Source organism: Tympanuchus pallidicinctus, unplaced genomic scaffold, assembly GCF_026119805.1.
Source record: "Tympanuchus pallidicinctus isolate F22 unplaced genomic scaffold, pur_lepc_1.0 scaffold22, whole genome shotgun sequence".
NCBI classification, from domain to species: domain Eukaryota; kingdom Metazoa; phylum Chordata; class Aves; order Galliformes; family Phasianidae; genus Tympanuchus; species Tympanuchus pallidicinctus.
This window is the reverse complement of record NW_026294739.1, coordinates 35015538-35032136: the sequence shown is the minus strand read 5'-3', so window position 1 is coordinate 35032136 and position 16599 is coordinate 35015538. Positions and strand designations below refer to the sequence as shown.

Here is a 16599-nt window from a genome sequence, read left to right as displayed (position 1 = left end):
CGTGAAAAGAGGAATTTTAACCTGATGATCTTCTAAAATGATAAAGGCAGATTTAATCTTCACATAAATGTATTCAAACATCAAATTATAATCAATAGTAAGTTCATGGATTTTACTGATGAAAGAATATTGAAGATAAATGCCTTTTAGTGGCAAGGTTTAGGTCCATTACTACAGGACAATATCTTAGAGATCGGTAAATTTTGTGCGTTATTAGTTCTCTTTCCTATCTTTGCCAAATAATGAATTTCCTTTTATGATTTAACCTTGGATGTAAAAGCATTCCTAGGCTGAGTGTGCATAGAAAGGAGAAAACAAGGCAGCACCTGAACCTCTACTGAGGACTAGGTGTTTATGTTAATAGTTACTGTGTGAAACAGCATCACAGCCTGTCGTGAAACAGAAGCAATAGGGATCAAATCATATCAAGTGAATAAAAAGCCAGAATTCTTCCTTCCCTTCCTTTGTATGAGCATGTTGAATCTCTATTAATTTCACATTAAACTTCTGAAGCAATCTGAAAATTATTTGGATCTGCACTTCCCCTAACGTTGTATGATCTGTATATTTTCAGAAGACTTGGAGCCCAGAGTTTATTCTGCATGTATTGGATGATGAAATGCAAAACAAACTTTCCTCCAAGAGCTGTTGTCTGCAATTTGTTCACCTCCATTTTCTGAGGTTGATGCCTAAACTGACCTGAGGAAGCAGAATTGCATGGCACATTTCTTTGGGTTTATAGAGTTCAAAAGGTTGATTATATGTTTTCAATGGCAATTTTCCAGCCCGATAGTTTACTGCATCAATTACTGTGCAAAGGTTCCTATTGCAGAAATACACAGCAGATATAATGTCATAATATAAGTTTCAGAACTACCTTGGTTTTTTTCTTGCTTCATCTTTGTTTTTCAAACTTCAGTACTGGTCATCTGGGCTGTTGCATTTGACATATTGGTCAATAATTTGGGTTTCCTTACATGGAGAGTAAAGCAAAGAGCATACATGATATTAAGGTACTTGAGAAGCATACACTAAAGTAAAATGCAATTCAGCTGCAGCATACATACAGGTGAAAATATTTTCAGAGGCAGAAATTCTGATAAATGATTTAGAACAGAGAACATCAGCTAGAATTCCTTGGATGTAGTCTTTTTCTGAGGCAAACCAGTAAGGCTGTAAGGAATGAAACAAGGCAAGATGCTGAGATCGATAATGGTAGAAATCCAGAGTATAAGAGCGAGCATATAGGATTTATGTCAAATGATCTAGTCCTGCACAGGAAGGAGGACAATGGAGTAACTTAATAGATATGTACAAACAGATGTGAGATAACAGGAAGATAATTCTGCTCCCTCTTTACGTAGAGGACTTTTTGCATTCTGCTGTTCCTCAGCCTAGATGGGCAGAAGCCTTAATCTTGAGAAATGCAGGGAAACAACTCGCAGAGCAATCAGGTCTCTGTGTCATCTTAATGCTCCCTAAGCTTTTTCTACGTCTGTTATCTGCAGGTAGACTGAATCTAAATTTTGCTGCTCGTTCTGGATAACTACTGTAGGACACACTGACTGCACACGTAGAAGTTCAGCCCTCAGACCTTTATCATCTCAGATCCTGTAGCTTCCTTTTTATCTTGATGAATCTTGTTTGACAACTCTCTTCCCATAGCTCTTCAGAATGCTACATGTGTATAGTGAGTGATAATGAAAAGAAACGTAGTGTTTGCTTTTGTAAAGTATGCCATGATTTACATGAACTTGTCATTTTCTATGCACAAAGAATATGTGGAAAAGTTTTGTGTTGTTCTGTCTGTCCTTTTCCTGGAAATTAAGAGTGCACTGATACAGATGTGTTACGGGCAGATATTATCTATTATCCATCGTGAACACTAACTACAACACTTCTTGATCAGAATTGTCAAAAGGCACTTCCAACACTCTTCTCCCAGGGAACATCTTCTCTGGCAGATGCTGCCTTTCATATTAACTACAAAGAATCTTTCCTGCTTCATTTTGCATTTTTCTGGTCATGAAGAAGCATAGCACTGTAAACGTGTCTGTCCTTTCTTCCTCTCTTTCACTCCTGTACAGATTTCTATAAAAAAGCTTTCATAACTTTGTTAACATCATGTTCTTGGCAGTATAATTCTTAAGCCTTCTTTTTTTGCTTCAGATGCATACAGTTCTGTTATTCCTTTATTTCTACCAGAGTAGTGGAGAGCCTAGAGTGAAAGCCTTAATTCTGTTGTCAGCATTTGGAGTTTTGGTTCCACTGACTTCAAAGAAGTTTATCCCAATTTATACTGTGGATATATTAGCAGACTCAGGCTTTATGATAATAGACAATAATGTGGTATTTTTTATGTAGGTTAAAATTCAGTTCCACCGTGGGATGGATGTGTAAGTTCCCATTGACATTGCGCATGCCATGGTTGTGTGGAGAGAGAGACGGTTTGACCCTGAACTGGAGAAATGATTCAAGCTGCCACAGCTACTTTTCTTTTTTATGGGAAATTTTATTGCACCCATGGGTATGCAGCTTGTCATTTGGGAGCTGTGTGCTTTGTAACCTCAGTGAGAGACAAGAATTTATAAACTTGGCAAGAGCTTCCAGTATGTCTGCCAGCTCTCGTTTGTTATTCAGGGGGCAGGAGCTATTGCATTTTTCAGGAGGACTTGTAGAGTGATCTACTTGGGGCTCAATTAGTTGGTCTTAAATTCTTGTAGGCCTGCTCTAGTCCGTGATCATAATTCATTTCTTAATATGGTGTTTTGTTTCTATATTAGATTTTCATAAATTAGTGCTCATGTTGTAGTACTGATTTAGAAAATGCAGAAAAAGTGATCATGATTCTCTTGTATTCTGAATAAGCTTCTTTGGGGAAAATTTCAGTGGTAATTTATTGCTTTTCAACCATACGCATTTATCAGTAGACTGCTGTATGGAGTACAGGAATCCCACTGACCTGCAGGAAGTATAGGGCCGTATTTTTATCCAGCCCTCAGAGGAAGAAACACGTGTATAAACATTTTATTTTGGTGAAGTTGATACATAGTGAAACACAGGATTTCCTACCTGTCCCCAGGCTCACAAGCATTGGGTTATGCTGAGTACTTGCCTTTAATACATCCCACCCATGGAGATCTGAATCTGTGAACCAAAGCAGCTTTGCTGCATGACTTCTGCTGCTCATGGGATCGTCCATTTTCTCCACGATGGATAAAAATATGCTGTATTTAAAAAAAATAAATAAGCCATGTAGGAATGAACTACTAAAAGGGAGTTGATCTATGAATTATTGTGGTGAAGAACGGAAACTAGAAACTGGTTGCCTAAGCAAAAACCAAACAGGAAGGCTGTAATCCTGCTCTGCGTTCAGGTGATAGGATGTCTATGCACTATCCTCACTTACATTTGCATGGTGCAAATATATTTCCTAAATTCACTTCAGAAAGATTTCAAACTCTACCAAACTTGGGTCACATATTGTCGTGGGTCAGATTTCTTATGCTGTAGATAGTACTGCCACTTCTATCTGAAGTTAATATAAAATCTATTCTTGTCCTGAAAGTAAAAACAGATGTAATTTAAAGTATCTACAGATATGCTTATAATAACATAGATAAATTTTGAACACCTTTTTCTCTATCAAACTTCTTGCTCTGTGATGACATTCTCAGGTATCAGGTGTGAAACTAAGGTTGGACTCTTTCCCATCAAATGCATCTGGGCTCATTTGCCAGCTCTTCCTGCAGTTAATGCTGGCAGCTTGCATTTGCCTCCAGGTCATTAGTGTGGGTAGGTTGCTAATCAGTTTTCTGCGCTTCCACTATAGACATGACACTGGTTTTAACTTGTTTTGCACTCTGAAGAATTTTTTTTTAATTCCATGTATAACATCTTGCATAAATTGATTGGTGAGATTTCTTCATAGTTCTTGATTCTAAAAGCGCAGTTGCTCTTGTTTTGAGTTATATATTCACAATATTGAATATGTTTGGCATAATGTAAACCCTTTAAAGTACCCCAAGATCTATTGTGTTTTTCTTTGGAATTTGAGGGAATAGAGATCTTCATTTATAAGGGTACATTTTTATGTGCAAGTCACTCACTGTAGCAAGAACTAAAATTTAAGAGCTGTATACAAAAGTGTATTTAGCCTCTTTCTGCCTCTTTTTCCTTTCTTTCCCTCATGCTTTGGCTTACATTTGGATATTGTCAACAACTCCATTCTCTAGTTTAACAATTTGGAAAGTTTAATTTTAAACCTTCTATATTGAAACCGCTCTGTGTTACTCAGAGAGTGTTTCAAAGGGATGTTATAGAAGTGCTTAGTGTGTCAGAGCCTCAAAGGCCTTCCTTCTCACTTCCATGCATGTTTACTCTTTCCTCTACTTGCATAGTGGCTGCCTTTATAATTTGTCAAGAGGGATAAAAGCTGACTTCTTTGGTAGTGCTGCACAGGACAGTGCCTTCACTAAAAGTACTGATCAGATGTCTCCAGATTGCCCTAAGCTATTTTCTTCCCATGTCACATGACTTGACCTGAGAAAAAAGGTCTCCTCACACGTGTTTGAGAGCTGTGAGTGCACTGATTGTTGTGTAAAAGGAAGAAGTGGAAGTAAAAACTTTTTGGTGCGATATTAGCTGTGACCAAGAATTGTTTTCTGGATGACCATTGGGGACCTATAGCAGGAAATAAGTTGGTGGTGAAAAATATCACACATCTTGGATGTTGAGTATATCCACACAAAACTATGGACAACGACCTCATGTGTTGTTCTGCAGAGGCCAGAAGCTGCTTTGAATTGCACTGCACTTCCTGTCTCTGTTAAAACCTATTTATCACATTGAATGATTAAAGAAAAATCTAGGCAATTCTGTATGGAGAGTAATGAAGCTTTCACAAGAGAGCAATGAAACACTCCCAGTCGTGTTTTCTAACTGTATTTCCCTTTCAGCCAGATGGTGGCAGTTTTAAAATAGCTGAAAGTCAACTTTTAATTCTCTCTGTTGCTGTGATAGAAGTCTCAGATATCATTCATATTTATTCTAAGGATTTTTAAGTCCCAAAAATATTTGATTGTTATTAAATATTTTACTGATTTATCTAAATAATTCCTTTCTCCTCTGTAGGCTTACCGGCTAGCTAAATCCTCAATGCTTGCTTTGAATTTATATTGACAAATCATGTTCTTTTATTTAATGGATATTTGTGAAGCTGTTTTAGTTTTTGTGTTGTCCTGCCACTTGTCTTTTTGTTTGATCTCATTTTTAAGTCTGTATGTACTCAGAAGTCAAATTCTAGCAGAGACATAATGGTGTTCTGACACCTTGTGAGAGTTTTAGGATGTGGATGCCAACCAGCATCCCCTGTGGTTTGGGATAATGCTGTTCTGCCGATGGTGCTTTACTGTAACACGTTTTTATGGTCTGTGCACTTCTTGTAAGGGTTTAAAAATACCAATCAAATATTAATGACAAACTTCAGACTTTACTTTAAATAGATAAATCAATAAGAGTGATGTTACGGTGTTCTGGAAAGGCTCCTGTTCAGCTGAAGTGGGGCTTTCTGCAGGCAACTATGAGTGAGCAATGCCAGCACAAAGCCATGGGGAATATTTTTCGGGTGTGAGGCTTGATGGGCACTGCTGGCACTTTCAGCAGCTCTGTTCTGCCCCCGTTGTGGAACTGCTGCTGAGCCCCAGCCCATGGTATGCCTCTTATTTCCTTATCTCATCTTTGGCTTCTCTGTCATTACAATTTAAGGTCTGAGTTTGATGAAGGCTTTAAGTTGCCATCACTGTCCAAAGAGGCAGATGGGGCCACTGTCTCTGTTCTTTGAATGTGGAGGCCTGGGCTGCTGGGCTGAGCCATGTTTGCAGTAAGCTGGCATGAAAAGAAATTAGTGCTGTGTGATCTGAATCCTCACTGATGGATGAGTTCCTTGTTTGTCCAGGATTCCTGAATACCCATGAAAACTGACTTTGACAATAACTCAATAATTTCAAATTCAATTTTGAAATCCTTGTTTAAAGCTGCTACTCAGCAAGGCAAAGCAGATGAGCTTCATGTAAATATGCAGCATTGCTATTTCTCATCACATCTCTGTGTGTGAGATGTTTACTGCTGTGCTCATTCTAGTACATGAAATAAAACTTAAAGAAAAATAATTTCTCATTTTCAGAGGGGGGTGCTTTTTTAGTCTAGTTACAACAAGAATAATTATATTTTCCAAAGGCTATGCAGCTGGTTGTATGATAGTCTGTACCTTTCTCAGCAGAACATAAACTGGCAGAAGCTGTTCTGAGAGGTAATATTTCTTCTCAATACGCTTCCATAGTGCCATAGCTACAAGACACTTGCATTTATGGACATTCATGGAACTTGTGTATTTTCTGTGTATTCACACAACTAGAAATCAGGTAATATTCTCAAAAAGCAGGATCTGTAATCAATGCATTGGAAATGCTTATATTCTTTTCCTAGTTCTTTAGTTAGGATAGATGTATATATTTCTACACAGTTCATTAGGAGAGAGCATGGGAGTCACCTGAGTACCTGTGGAAAGGGGAAGTTTTCTTTAAAAGCAAAATAAGCTCTGATTGTAGTGCACTACTCGCGTAATGCTTAGTACCCAGTAGCTCAGGGAGGCATGACTGTACTGCAGAATAAAAGTGGAATGAGTGACTGGTAAGTAATAATGGAAGTCCTTTTTCTTGATCCCTATTTTCTCTTTATTTTCTCTTGTAAATCATGAATATTCACAAGTCTGCATGAACTACATGTTCAGCATTCCTGCTGTGCACTCCATTTTTAACACTTGTTTGCTTTTGTGGTTCTATTGATACTAAAAGCCCTTACTCAAATATATTCAAAGAGTGCATTTATTTTTTCTTTCATATGCTGTTCAGCTAACTTTATTTACATAATGCCCCAGTGACTGGTTCAGCTGTTCTAATTTCCATTGTGCTCCCATGACCACCTCTCAAGGTTAGCGTCAGTCTTTATCAATCATTAGTTGATGATTTGGAATTTTTTTAATGCTTCTGACAGTTTCCTGGATTATACTGTGCTAGATTCCACGGTTTAAGATATCCATTTCAGTTTAGATAGTCATTATGGTGATCTTATTATTAGCAAAATTACTTGTTTGCAATTTATGTTGCGAGGGATGGATACAGAATCTTGGGCAGGAAGGCAAGGAAGGGAGTTGTCCTGGATGTGAGAGAGCAGGTGGAGTGCATAGCATTCTGCCTGGGGAGCCAGCTAGCAGCTTTTGGGTCATGGGTAGAATGCAGACCAACGTGGGTAACACTGGTCAGTATCTGCTGTGCACCAATTATCAGGAAGAAATAGATTAAGCTTTCTTCAGTCAACTGGAAGAAATGTCCTGTTTGCAGGCTCTGGTACTCATGGTGTCTTTTACCACCTCAGTACCTTCTGGAATGCCACAAAGAAAGGCACCAGCAAACCAGGAGGTTTTTGGAGTGCATCGGTGATAACTTCGTAACACAAGTGGTTGAGGACCCAATGAAAGGAGACAGTGCAACTGGGCTGAAAGAAGAACTGGTTGGGGTTAGACTTGGCTGTAGCAACCATGAGTTAGTTCAGACCTGAATCTGGAGGGAGCAGACCAAGGCCAGTAACAGAACTGCAGCAGCAGACTTCAGGAGTGCACACTCTGCAACCTGCTTGGAAGAACCCCATTTAATGTGGGGAGGAAATGGAGTTCAGGACAGCTAATTGATTTTCAGGCATCTCTTATTCCAAGCTCAATGCTCCATCCAGCTGTTAAGCAAGAGCAGCAGGAGGCTGCATGGATGAACAAGTAGCTCATGAAAAAACAAATGAACAAACAAGAAAACAGACATGGAAACATATACTACAAGGCATTGAAGTGGAATCAGGTGACCTGCAAGGAACATAAAGACAGAGCTTAGCACATATGGATGTGAGGTTAGGAAAACCCTGTTTACCTCCTGCCTTGCTTGGTTTGCTTCCTCTGTACTGGACTGAGGCAGTGTTTGAGCTGAGATGCTGACGTAACCATAAACAACCTTTATCGTTTAGCACGGTTCAAAGTGTGGAATTATGAAACCATCTTAGATTTCAAGGAACTTGGTTTGATAGCTGGAACTGGATCCAGTAGACACCCTGTGGAGTGATAATAGTGATATTTGGCTGGAAGATGGAATAATTAGGCAAGTTTGTATATTCACTAGTTCTTCAGAGTCTTAGGGTGTAAACGACAAATCTTTTAGCATATTCAGAATTCACTTCAAGATGCTGACAGTGTGGATCTTACTTGGCTGCCTTTATAATGACTTTACTTTTCATTACTGGAATTATGAAAATGTTCTAGCACACCTATCTGTCCAGTTTTGAATTGTACTTAAAGCGAAAGGTGATAACTCTGGGCTCAGATAAAGCCCAAATCTTATTAGACTTGTCTAGGAGTAGCTTATCTGCTGTTCTTAACTACTAGCTGCAGACAAAGTAAAAATGATTGCACTGCTCTTGAAGGTGTCCATGATATAATTGCCTGTTGTAACTTATTAGGGATGCTGTATCTATATTAATCTGATATTGTATTTTGCAATGAATACTTTTTCATAAAGAAAAAGAAAGATCCATAAGATATCTGGCACATTTATCCTTAATGTCTATAATTTCTGTTCTAATTAAAGTGCAAGAAATCGTGGCAAATACTGGGGGGAAGAAAGCTACCTACACAGCCCTACTAGGTGATGAAAACTTGCTTCATATGGGAAATTGTGTTGGTTTTTATTAATCATTTAGAATTAAAAGGAGGTGCAAAAGAAATAGTGCTTAAACAAAAGGATGTGTTGTCCTGTTGTGCTCTTGTCCTTTTCACATAAAGTTGTTTGGATTCTTCTTAAGACTTGTGCCTCTGTGGTGATGTTATCCAGGTGCTGAAATGCTGTGTGCCACCTGCAAGATCTCGTTGTATTTGGCCTTGATTTAGATTTTTGATTTCTTTTCAAAAATAAGTCCTAATGCTCAACTTACTCATATATCATCCTGAAGCCATTTAAGCATGAGTTTTTTTGTTGACCTATCTGAAATGCGTATCTAATATGCGACATGCTGACCGTGACATGGAAAAATAGTAAGTGCTTTCTGGTCTTCTGTAATATTTATTTACACTTTATGTTAGAAAAATTGATCTTTGTCTTATTTTGTTTATCCTGAAGACTCACAGAGAGCCCTTCCTTCGTCTCTGTACTGGAATGTTTAATACTTTTACCTGCTTCATATTTGATCAGGTGTAATTAACACTTAGGAACATTTGCTGTCTATTGTCAGTATCTAACACTGTGAGGATACCACCCATGCTTCTGAAAATACTGTATGGTTTTCTCTGCTTTACAGCCTTGGTCTCGTTGTATGTGGAGTACTCCCTAGGATGTAGCACACATTAGCTTTCATTCTTTTATGTTTATGGTGTTTATAATAAGAGTAAAACAAGTGTAGGTTTAAATGTTGTTAGCATGCATGTGAGAAATTCCATGTTTCCTCTATGTGCTCACTGGGATTAATTACACACACCCTGAGGGTGTTTATGCCCATCAGCAGCATTATTCCTGAGAGTCATTTCAGTTTCTTCATTGATGCTAAACCATTCTAAGGTAATCATTAGGAAAAAAATGCTTGTTCTTGTATTCTTGGCGCAGAAGGGAATGTTTCCAGAGCTGTTAGAGCAAATGCAAAAGTTGTCTCCTGAAGCTGGAATTATCCAATCTCAACCTGGTAGTTTTCTCCCAGTGGATTAAAGTTTGAAACAATATAGGGTGCAGTAAGGACTGATGCTCTGCTTCATTCAGTTTTAGGTGGTATTTAGCTCCATAAAAATGAAGGAATTGGTCACACCCTGTTGTTTAACAGATAAGTGTCTTGAAAATCATTGCCATTCTACTTCCAGTGGCTTGGAGCATTGCAGCATTTTATTTATTTATTTATTACAGCATCTTTCCTGTTTTAGCAAATTGCAAACAACAGGTAATGCTAATGGTAGGGCTGAATTTTAATTACTTTCTTGGTCAGTGATGATTTGCTGGCCTTGCCAAATAGCCTCAGCGAGTTGTATTGCACAGCAGGGCTGTATATCACTGATGAAAATCTGAAGGATCACTTCAGATCATTTTGTCTCCTGCATTCTGGCTTGGAATTTTGCTGTCTCTTCTTATGAATGTGTTCAGCTAAGTTTGAAATCAGTCTTCTATTCAGGTCACATTCATCTTTCCTATTTGAAAAAATAAAAAAGGCCACTGGGATATGTTGAAAAATTTATACAGTTTAACTAGGATTAACCTGAATAAACCATTTTTTCTCATATTGATTTACCACTGAGATTTTGCCTGACTGTTTTATCATGTAAATTATGATGAATGCTCCTGTACAGCCTTGTGTTTAATTCATTAGCACGGTTTGACTGTAACTGCTGTCTAGAATACCTATCCAGCACTGAAGACTTGATGGATGTGATAGTCAGAAGTCTTGGCAAGTGCCTTGACAGAAAATGCAGAGCTTCAGTATCCTCCTTAGAAATAGAAATGATCTTTCTTTTGGCAACTGTATTGTGATTCGTTATCATTTATAGAAGCAAGCGGTAGGTTCCAGAAAGACATAGCTCATTTTGAACAGCAAACAAAATGACATTGAAAAGTCTGCTTCACACAAAGGACTGCCTTTGTCAGTAGAAGACGGCCCATTTCAAAGGTCTTTCTGTGCCGTGCCAGTTTTGATGTGATTTATTCCCAGGCAAACCCAAGTGAAACCTGGGGAGTAGGCTGAATTAAGTCTATCACTTCAGCTAAAAGATCTGCAAATTTTGATCTTTTTTTTTTTCCTCTTATCAATTTAGAGCAAATTAAAATAAAATCATGAAAAGTGTTCCTCAATATAACTGTCTTTGTCCAGTCATATCATCTATAACTTGTGTTGTAGAGCAGACGTGATTCAAGTTTTATGGTTTCTAAAACAAAGTATATTTGTAATTGATTTCATTGTCAGTTTAATAAAATGAAGCAAAATCTGAGCTTATGATGGTGTTGTAAGGTAAGCAGAGAGACCTATAGGCTTGTCCTTACAGTGATTGGGATTTGGTCTGTGAGCGCTAACAGAAGGAAAAAGATTTCAATGTGCACTTGCCAAACAACCTGGCTGTCATCAGGATATGAGAGACAGAACTTACCCCTCCTGTTTCTCAGTGGATCGGAGAGTAAGAGAGTGAGAGGCATTAAAGGCAGTGTGAAAACCTCTGATGTTTTTGTTTTGCCTCTGTTTGCCAGGTTGAGAGGCAAAGACTTCTCTATTGTGAATAAGGTCCCCGATGTGTATCAGAATGTGAAACTGGAATCAATGCCTAACTTTTATGCCTCGATCTGTGACACATACATTTTTTGTTTTTCAGACACTTAACATTTTACCACATTACTTACAACAGTCCCTGCAGTCATGCTGTCCATTTGAAAGTGTTTCCACAGTAACATACATATTTTTAAACTGAAGTACTAGATCAGAAGAAATTGCAGCTTTAAACAGCAAAATAAAAAATTTGGTGGTGAAAGAAATATGGCATTTTGAAAATGTGAAAGTAAACATCCTACAGACTCTGGATGTGGAGTTGTCAAGAGCAGTTTGTGAAAGCAGCTTTGTCACTGAAGAAATAAAGCCTAATAATTTTTTAATAGGCCTACAAATCTCTCTTATGATATGCAGCTACTGTAAACGCTTCTTCCATATTTTTCCAAGTATTTATGCAGTGTTGTTAAGTGTTGTTAGAGAGACATGATTGCCACAGCTCTTTCCCTCTGAAGGAACTGCCAGCTTTCTGGAGAGTGGCTCAGAGGGAGCAGAAAGTGGACGTGACAGGGGAAGAGGAGTAAACTTCCAAAGGGAAGTAGTCACTGAACATTTTTATGAAACATATAAGCAGTTACACCAATCAGTGGCTCCACATTAAGAGCTAGGAAAGCTGAGGGCAGAAGGGATGGATGTCCCACCGAATTTGTCTGTTCTCCAGAATGGTTCTGAAGCCAGTGACTCAGAGACCTCCTACCTTCCAAAGGGTTTGATAAAGCCAAGTAATGAACAAGGGCTAAGCATGGATGACCAAGTCTTTTCTGATTCACTCACCTGTCAGGTGGACCCATGAGTAGAAAGTGAAAGTCTTTGGAAAAAAATGTTACTGTGCTAGCACTGCTGCAAAGGTATGCAAAAGTGCTGAGGGTAGATGGCTATGCCGAGCCCTGGAAAAGCGATAGCCTCCTTCCAGTGGATGGATTTTCCATCCTGGGAAAATTGGCCCATGCTTATAATATGGTTTGAGATGGGCTTTGAAAGTATATCAATAAGTAGTGATAGATGCTAAGAGTTGCATACTGAGGTGCATACTTGGAAAACACAGTTGATGTAAGTAGAGGGGTTTGGCCACATTTTGTATGTAAGAATCTCTAAAGGCATCCTTAACATTGGGTTGAGTTGAATTTCACTCTTATGGCTGAGGCTTAACAGCGCCAGGGTCTGTCTGCAGAAAAGAGAACTGCCCTTATTTCAATGCTCGTTTGAAAAAAGTTGAACTGAAGACTAAGAGCATGTATCATTTTCTGAGTATCTGCAAACATTCTCATGACTTACATTCAGATAAAGTTGTGGAGTAGCACTGCGTTATGCTGTGCATGTTGCTTTCTGGTGGAGTGGTTTCCAACCCAATTAATCAAATCTAGTGGATGAGACCCAGCTGTGAAAGGTGAAGATCTGCTCTATTTTTTTCTAAACACGCTTCAAGCTCTCCTTACCAGACAAGTTTTTGAGAGAGAGCCGTGAATTGATGATGATGGTGAGTGTGAACTATGCAGGCCCACTCTGGAGAAAGATGACATCACCTGTATAAAAGCCATCCTGTATGCTTTCCAAGCAACATATAGTGCTGGCAGTCTTGGAATGAAGCACAAGTAATGCAAGCCAGATCCCAGACATCTGAAGTGTTAATGGATTGTTTTTTGGACAATAAGTGACATAAGGGAAAGCTGTAGTAAGGGTATAGTAATAATAATAAATTGTTTAAAACAGGATGAAGTTTTTTTCTGGTTGAAAAATGCAGTGAGATTCAACTTTTTTTTATACTTGTATTTATGGAAAAATCAGTCTGCTTTAATACTCTTTGCTTTCTGATGTTATAATAATCTGAAACAAGACCTTTAAATTTTTTGATTTCCGTATGCAAAAAGGAAGTTCTGACCCTATCCTAAGGCAGTCATACTTTTTTTCCCAGGAGAGCTTTGCATTTCCCAAAGGCTGCATTGCTGACAACTTGGAATTAAATGCTGTGACTTGAACTGCTGTTTTTGAGAACTTATCCTATGTGGGCTTTAAAATTCATAACCAGAATTTGAAAAGCTGCATAATTGCATACTGCTTAGCAAAGGTAACAAGATTATAGATGTGAAAACAAACCTTCATTTATCCATAAAAGGGATGTACACTTCCACGTTCTTGTTAGTCACTCAGCTCCACATAGGCTGCTGCCGGGATTGTTTCTCTCCTGTTTAATGTTTGAATTTTGTATTGTAGTCATTTGTTCTGTGTTGTAGATTTGGTTGCCCTTAGGGATACAGTAAAATACATTGTATGCATTTGCTGAAAAGATGGTTGCATCTGCATTCCATCTGACAACACTTATGTCTTCTTTAATTGAATAACAGTTTTCTGGTGCAGAGGGAAAGTAATCTCAACTCAGACATACAAGGAAAATCCGAATCAAGTAGGAAACAATTCTCTTTTTTTTTTAGTTTGGTTTTTACACAAAGCAATTTTCTGGTTTCCTCTAGCTAAACAAGCACTACTGCACACTTGCAAATGCAGGCAGGGGGAGCTTAAGGATCACAGTCCAGTTCTGCTTGTTGCACCACTTCATTTCTCCTGAGTCTTTCATTAAATGGAGTCTGAGACTGCTGCTGCTATCAGCAAGCCATGCAAGTCGTTAGGTACAACCTGTAAGCCAGTTCTTTCTAGTTTTGTTGCTTATAATTCCCTAAATTCCCTTGAAAGGACCCCAATGCTTCCAGCACACTGCAGTGAGCAAGGTTGCTGACACTGCGATGTGGCTGTCCTGGTGTATCACAGGCAGGGAGCAGGCAGTGTTCTAGCTCCTCACGCAGTGAGCATTCAGCATGCTAGCTGAAGTCACAGCATTGCATGGACATTTGTGCTGTACCTCCCCTGGTGCTTGCTGGTGGTGGCACCTTCCTTTTGCTCTTCCCTCCAACCAGGCTGCAAGCAGTGCTGTGAGCTGCCTGTCAGGCTCCCCCTCCCCAGCTGGCAAAGCAGCTGGATACCCTCCACATGTATTAGACAAAGCAGAAGGAACCCTGCTCTACATTCCTGCAGGAGAATGTGGGTGTTGGAGGCTCCTGGTTTAGCTTTTGTCTGATTCTTATGGTCTCATGGTTCACAGTGATGGGTGGAGATTACATGCCTTCCCTCCCCCCCCCCCTTTCAAACAGTTGATATTTGTGCTGCTTTATTACATGAACTAGCTATGTACCTGCTACTTTCAGCCCCCAAACAGGAGCCTCTCATGTTTTAAGCAAATGTATTTGTGGCATACAAGGAAAGTGTGGTGCTTTCACTGGATTTCATTCTGTTAAGATATGTACGTAAGAGCACAAACAGAGGGAATGAGCTGGAGGCACAGCGATGGAGCAAGCGTGGGCCCCAGGAAAGGAGCTGTGGGAGCGGCATGGGGAGGCTGCATGCTTGAGAGGCAAGGACAGGGCATCGATCACCTCCGTAAGCTAAACAGCAGTTAATTATGGAAGTATTTGGCACCGGCACAATTTTTCTTCCAAATGGAAGCAATCTCTGTATTTCTTTGTCCCCAGTGGCCCAGAAGGCATAATGCAAGCAAAACCTGTTTCAGGCACTTTGGCTAAGATCGTGATTGCCAGACTTCTTTATTAATAATTTATGCTGAAATTTAATTCCTAAAGTAACAGTAATAATAACTCAGATGATGACAGACTCTTAATTAAAATCGCTATAGAAGACTTCAGCTTTTAGCTGCATCATTTTTTGTACTATCAGTGTGTAATGGAGGGCAGTATTTTGCTAAGAGAAACTAAGGAAGCCTGGTGATATCTATGAGAGCTGAATGCTCTTTGCATCTCTCAAGGGGCAGAATGTGTGCATGTGGCTAATGAGGAAAACAGCAAGAATTTCTGTCAAGTTTTCACTTTGACTTTTACTGACTTTAAGGATAATATCAAAGCATCCGAACAACCAGCAAAAATTCAGTGACCAACTGCTTGATCTACATCCTGCAAGGTTAACTTCTAGATGAGCAATGAAAATAACAGTAAACAAATATGGTGTGACAGGGGAAGCTGGCAAGAGTGAAACTTTTCCAAAGGGACTACAGTTCACTCATAGCCTAAGTCACAACAGTTACCAAGTTACCACTGCAATTCAACTCTTGCCTTTGTTCCAGAAGGGATGTAAACTCACACTTGGTTGGAAGCAACCTCTAAGCTGAAGAACAGGATAGGAAAGAAACTTGCCTCTCTTAGTTATCTACCAGTTCCAGTTGTATAATCTTTTTTTCCCCTTCTACAGCACTGTAAGAGAAAGCATGAAATGGACCATTAGCTTGACCCACGTGGCAATTCCTGTTTGACTTGTGTAAATTAGAAATTGCTACATCAGTGGGCTGTTCTTTTTGCAACTGCTTCAAATTCCTTATTGCTTTATTCTACCCTGAAAATCATTTCAGCCACCTGTGGATGATAAACAGATGATGAATAATTGAATTAATCCAAGAAATCTTTGGGGCTGCAGCTGTCACAGTGGGTATAAAAACAAATCCATGCAAATTCCTTCCTGTATCAAGGTAGATTATCTATTTGCTGTTAACCTTCTGAGACATTCACTTAGACCTATGAGGTGAGTTTTCTTGTGAGAAAGAATCAGTTCCATTCAATTCTTAGTTTGACACTTGAAGCAGTGCAGCACAGGAAGAGTGTGTTAAGTAAGAACCTGCACCCTAAAAAATAGGAATCCCTTCTGAATCTGATATACTGAATTAGAGGTGTTGTCTCAAGCATGTAAAAATATATACTTTATTATAATCCAAGAGTGATCATTAATTTAGATTAAAGATAGATGTCCTGCATGGCTGTGCCTTCAGTTAATGGCAAAGATATTCTCATATCAAAGCCACATGTTTTGCTGCTTTCTGTATGAGTCACCCAAGGTCAAAATTAGAGTTAAATTCAATATAAACATTACATGGAAATCCAGAAGAGTTGAAACAAGAAATGCATTTGTGACCTTGGCGATCATCGTGCTCAAGATCTTCTCCATAATTCACTCAGGAAAAATGTTGTCCATTCTCCTGGTGACAGGCATGCATCGTTCGTTAATAATAGCGAAGATAACAGAAAGATATAGAAAAATATTTCATTTCATAGATATCAGTGAGATCTCTCCCTCTCTCCCCTACATCTCAGTTCACAATATATACGTAATTTAAGTTGTCCTGAGGTTTTGGGAAAAAAACACATTGAAGTACCAACATGT

The 16599-nt window shown here is 38.9% G+C and overlaps 1 long non-coding RNA gene across 1 annotated transcript in view; it reads left to right on the top strand.

Moving 5' to 3' along the window:
- LOC128082595 (uncharacterized) overlaps nucleotides 1-9171 on the top strand; it is a 173767-nt gene extending 164596 nt beyond the window's left edge. The window contains exon 3 of the long non-coding RNA XR_008207731.1: nucleotides 7401-9171. This is a non-coding gene — a long non-coding RNA (uncharacterized LOC128082595). The remainder of the gene's footprint in view (nucleotides 1-7400) is intronic.
- The last annotated feature ends 7428 nt before the right edge of the window (nucleotides 9172-16599 follow it).